Consider the following 6,076-nt stretch of genomic DNA (forward strand, 5'->3'; position numbering starts at 1 on the left):
CAAAAAAAACTTAAGGACTAGTAGGGTTTTGAAAAGAAAGGAAGTAATAATATATTCTTAATACTGCGTAAGCTTAATTTCACTTTATCCATTTACACCCGTTTTTTGTTTGTTTCTCTGTGTGAATATTTTTATACCATGTTGTGTTGTAAATAACGCTAAATGTAAATAACTATTTTAGTACGAGATGAAATAAATTGAATGAACAAAGAGTGAATCTATATGAACACCGAATGTGATGTGTATCTTATTTTCTTTATTATTTATTCGATATATGGCATCCATTATTAATACCACGGGCTTTGCTCTTATTCCTTTGGGAAGGGAGATATCAAAGGTTCATTTCCGACATTTTAAGTCAAATGCAATTAAATACAATTTCAGTGTTGTTATGAAAACATGACAAAGTTCTAAAGATTAATACATAGTCATACGTACAGTGAAATGCTAACCAATTTTATGAAACAAACTGACGAAGTAATTACAGAACTGTACATTAATTTGTTTTTTTATTAAAGTCCTAATGCATATACAAAATAAATTAGGATATATTTGAGTAAACGTAGTCATTGTAAGAGTTAGATTTACAATTTTAAAAAAAATCGCGTGTTTAAAATGAAGAGAAGTGAGCATGTCATTGCATTTTTTAAAGTTTCGTATATAGGTACATAGTTATTTGGAACGAAATGAAACAATGAAGGGATGTATCAAAGTGTCATGTCATCCTTTATTTTTATGTGGTTAACTCTATTTTTTCTTGTTAGCGTTGTTGATTTAAACTTTGAGTAGGAAGTAATGCAAACATATATGTTCCCACGAGACAAAGTATTGTTTATGTAACGTTGCAGCGAACTTTCTAGGCCTACATACAATACAATACGCCTTTTCTGAGAGGTATACAATTTCAGGCAAAATTGTGGGAATTGTAACTGTCCGTAGAATCACGGTAATAATCTAGGCCTAGTATGCAAAAACAGCCGGGGTATCTGGTATGACCACAGCATATAAAGGTTGGAACAACAACAGTGTATAATAAAACCTTTTCATTTGATTTTAGGGTTACAAAATGATAAATTATGTCTCAATCAAAGCCACAATGAAAACGGGAAGAAGACGATACCAATTTTAATCGGTTAATGAAATACTTGAGTTGTTCAAACATCTAAAGTGCATATTCTTGTAATATACCTCAGTTTTTAAAGTTTATATCAGTGTAATTGATTTCACTCTCGCGGTGGGGTAGCTGGGCCGCACCCGGAAAGAGAAAATTACAATTCACAAGGCTATTCATTGGAAAGGGTTCGGGAGGTGTTTCACGCGTTTTCATCTCTCTCCCTATTCCCTTTCTTATTTTCCTTTCTCCCTTGGCCCCGCCCCCATGTTTTGCCACCACTAAATGGGGGAACGTCCCCCGTGCCCCTGCAGCTATCTGATCACATGGATATGCCGTCAAATCGGGGCAAGCCAAACCATTGGACACGTCAGAAACAAGGAAACATTTATATTTATATATTTTTTAAATAGGCATTTGGTATTGCCATGTAGCAGAGATAGTGGGATATCCTGAATCCAAGGTGACACGCCCAGATTCCCAGACGTTTGTGTAGATAGTTGCCGGATGTAACGAATATGCTGTGACACCAGTCCCCTGTATATAGGCGGCGGGCTAACTCTTTAGTGAAGTGAATGCTGGTCAGTTTACTCTGACAATAGCGATCAAATCCCGCTACTCATGTAGAAAGAAGAGAACTTGTATATTTTATCCACTTTGTCAAATTTGTTCAAGACTCGTTTTCTAAAAAAGCATAGTAAATTCAAATATGAAATGAAAAACACACACATTTTTGTATTTCTTCAGCAATACACATAATTATAATCATTATTGTTAAGAATACTGCTGGATAATTTATTACCCCGGCCAATCACTAGCGGGAGAATTACCCCCAAAGGCCCCAAGGACGATAACCCCCGGAAAATGCACCCCCGAGGACAACCATCCCCGAGGACAATTACACCTCTGAAAATTAACCCCCTAGGATAATTACCCCCCGGAAAACTACCCCCTTTGACAATACCTCTCCCCCGAGGACAATTACCCCACGAAAAGAAACTCTGCTTTTATTAAAATAAAATGAACAGAGGGGGGGGGGGGGTAATTGTCCTAGGGGGAACTTCTAGGGGTAGGGAGGAGGGGGTGGTTTTATTGTCCACGGGGGGGGGGGGGGGTAATTGTCCTCGGGGAATGGTTGTCCTTGGGGAATTTTTCTTTTTTTTTCGGGGGGGGGGGGGGGTATTATCCTTGGGGGTAGTTTTCCGGCGGGTGATTGTCCAGGGGGTATTTGTCTTGATACGGTCTCAGCCATCTTGGTATACAGTGCGACGCAAGGTGCAAGATTGTTATGCACGCGTGTACACATCTTACTTCATTAAACGTCAGGATACTTTAGATACCCTCATACTTCTCATTTAGCCAACTCTCTTTAATTTTACTGTTATTCCTAAATTTAGAAATAATTCATCTGTCAGACTGTGATAATGTTATTCATAACCGTTATTGAAATCAAACATCGTGGTGGTAACCAAGGCAACCATGATCTCATTCATGATGTGATGAATAACATTACGGCATAATGATCATGATAATATAACGAGCATCCCTTGAATCCGAAATGTCATGACAGGAAATATCTAAAATAGAAGTTTCTATTATGTCAGAGTTATGGGAAAATGAAGTTCATGAACTTTTCGAGTCGACTGTCATTTATATAATTGAATATTGATCTTTCAACCTCTGCTAAGTTTAAAATTAACATTTCCATTGAGGGAATTTTGTTTATTGATTTGTATTCATTTGATGCACCAAATAATGAAGTAAGTGCAGGGGCGGCGCCAGGTTATTGGGTGTCACCAAATTTTTCAGAAGGGTTGTTATAGAGATGAATTTGTCGTTTCCATTTAGCGATCAGCCATAAGGTTTAGGAGAGACGAGGGATTAATTTGATTTTTTCATTTGGCGAAAGGTTTTTCATCGTAAACCAATGTTTGAACTTCCGCCGGTAATTTGAATGTAATAATGACGCGTCTAAATCTGATCGCCTGATTTGGCTTGCTTTTTCTCTCTTTTTCTTTTTTTCTTCTCTATCTTTATTTTCCCCCTCTCCCCTGCCCTCCCTTACGTCATATTTTACTTATTATGGTTCTCATTTTCCTGGCCTTTCTCCTTCTCGTCCCCTTCCTTTTCTTTTATTCTCCTTCTTTTCCTTTCTTTTTCCTTCTCCTTTTCCTCTTTCTCCTCCCCTTCCTCTTCTTTTTTCAAAATGATAGGGGGCGGTCGCCCCCTGTCCCCATGTGGCGCCGCCCCTGAGTAAGTGTATATGGGAAATAATTGAATGGATATATTGTTTCTTAAGTTTCGACATTCCTCTCCCACTTAGCCGAGTTTGAGCCTCCTCACTCGACGAGTCCCTGTAAAGAACCATACATAATACACGGCGTATACGATGTCGCCACAAAGCCAGCAGTACCCAAAGCGACTTGCACGGATAGAGAAGCAACATTAAACCATTATACAGGCTGGTGGGAAATCGATTTCCCATGCTACCAAGTCTTGAACAACTTCCATGTTTATAGCAGCAACTGGTGTAAATATATGAAAAAGAAGGGATATTGTCTGCCCTCATGCATTGTGTGACTGGTCAACACATCTGACCTGGTAGTCAGGTTCAGGTCATACTGTATTTGACCTTGACAATCAAGGCAGGCAATGAATGCCTTTTATAGTATAATAATACTTTATCCAATCTTTGCCGTTGTTACCTAGATTCAAGGTTCAAGGTGGCGAAGTGACCGAATGTGTATATGTATATATATATATATATATATATATACACTGTTGGTCATAATGGTGGAATATCTATTTTAACCCCAGTTTAGGGAAGGATTTAAAAAAAAAAAATATTTCTAATAGATCTAGATAATGGCATATATTCTGAGATTTTATTGAATGTTAATTTGCGAGTGTTTGTTTTGCGTGACTGCTAAATCATATGTGTGCTACTATGCTAATCAGCTAGGGAACCTACGTCCTTAAATCATAATTGACAGTAATGAGGATTAATGCCTCACAAAAGGGCACTAATATAGCTGATCGACAAGATTTTTATCCTGGGGCCTCACAGTAACGAGGCCATTGCTTAGCCCCTGAATCATGAATGTACGCAGTGTTTGCTAGGGTACGCGGCCGCCCCCACAAATCCCCCAAAACGAAGAAAATGCAATAAATTGTCAAAAATTCATTGCATTTTCCCCCGGCCCCCAACAGGAAAAATCCCTCTGTGTGGCCATGCCTTGAACCATAATGCATGGCCCTACAGAGAAAGTTAGATTCAAAGAGAATGTATGCCATTATCTAGATCTATTAGAAATAAATAATTTTTTAAAATCCTTCCCTAAACTGGGGTAAAAATAAATATTCCACCATTATGACCAACAGTGTATATATTGTATCTAATGAATGTTGATGATTAGATAACACTTTAAACACAACAAAATGTCATTTTGCTCTTTCGCTTTGGCTAGCTTTTCGAAAGCCTTTTGATGACCACTTTAAAGGTACTATGTCCCATTTGCAGGCCAAAAAAATGAGAAAGTTAGATTCCAACTGCATTTGAAAGATAATACTAATTTAGAACTTCCCTAAAAAAGGTGGGGCTTGAAAATGTCTTCAAGTGGGAAAATAACGACTATTAGTTGTCAAATCGACTTTAGGGCCATAGAGCCCAAAAGTAATAATCCTGATTTTCAGACAATTGTACCGAATGGTCATATGTTTTATGCTGCGCAAAGATTCAATCAGTTTAATCTTGGCCATCACAATAAGTGGGTTATTGATGTAGGCAAATGCTCATGTACCCTTTACAACTCTTTTCATGTATGTTATTACCAAAGAAGAAAAAAAGGCAGTCAGTCACTCAATAGTGTCTGACAGTGAAGTCTAGCAAGTAAACGGGTTTCCTTGCATAATTTGAATATGAGGATACTGCTAACGTTTAAATTTCACAGATAGGACATACATGACATATTCATAATTCCTGCAAAGTTCTACAGAATTTGAGGTTGGCTGCAAAAGGGACATAGTACCTTTAAGCACTATCAAGTCTCTTTCGCTTTGGCTAGCTCGTAAAATTTGGAAACTGGATGAAAAGTTGATAATCGGGCAAGTCATCGGCAAGAGATCGGTGTCGGCCTTCACATATTCATCAATGCTAACTTTTTTGGTTTCAATGGAAGTTCTTTGCGATACAAGATGTAATTAAGACCTATTTCGTTTCCTTGAGCTGTTATGTCTATCTCTCGTGTTCTAACCAACTTTTCTTTGTATAGTCTTCTTCCGATTCAGTGTTTCCAAAGCAGCTTTTAAAATACGTGAGCATATATCAAGCCTTCTGAATATCAAACAACAACAACAACAACAACAACAATGACAGCAATAACGTAAACGACAACAATTTATAGGATGATGGCGGGGGGGGGGGGGGGGTAACGTATTTTGTTCTCAAATTCGTTTGTGTTTTAATGTCCAGTATAACACTTCGTCCTACTGACAAAGTTTTGGGGCATTGGTTAGATAAGGTGATAACACGAGCCGGCTTTGGGGGGGGGGGGGGTGAGGGGGGGGGGTGTTCTAAGCTACTGTAGTGCGATACGGTCAGACTGACAACCATTTTGTCAATGAGTAAGATAGTCTTAGTAACTTTGAGGGTTCACATCTTATGGGTAAAACAGGACGACTATTTCGGGGCCAGCTTTAGAATTCAACATAATGTGCTTTATATATTATTTGTATTATCAAAGACGCAAATGACCACCAACAAAAAAAGCTAGATGAAATAGCAAACTGAGAACGTGGAAGAATGACTATGAATCTCAATGTTTTTATTACCAGCGGCCTTGCTACAATCGAAATTCCGAGTCGGAAGTGTAGGTTTAAACTAGTCTGTAACATAACACGTCTGAAAAAAGGTTTGTTTTTTTCCAATCCTATATGCCTACGATATATTGTATCTACTGGGTACAG

Source organism: Strongylocentrotus purpuratus, unplaced genomic scaffold (assembly GCF_000002235.5).
Source record: "Strongylocentrotus purpuratus isolate Spur 01 unplaced genomic scaffold, Spur_5.0 spur5_scaffold_7, whole genome shotgun sequence".
Lineage (NCBI taxonomy): Eukaryota > Metazoa > Echinodermata > Echinoidea > Camarodonta > Strongylocentrotidae > Strongylocentrotus > Strongylocentrotus purpuratus.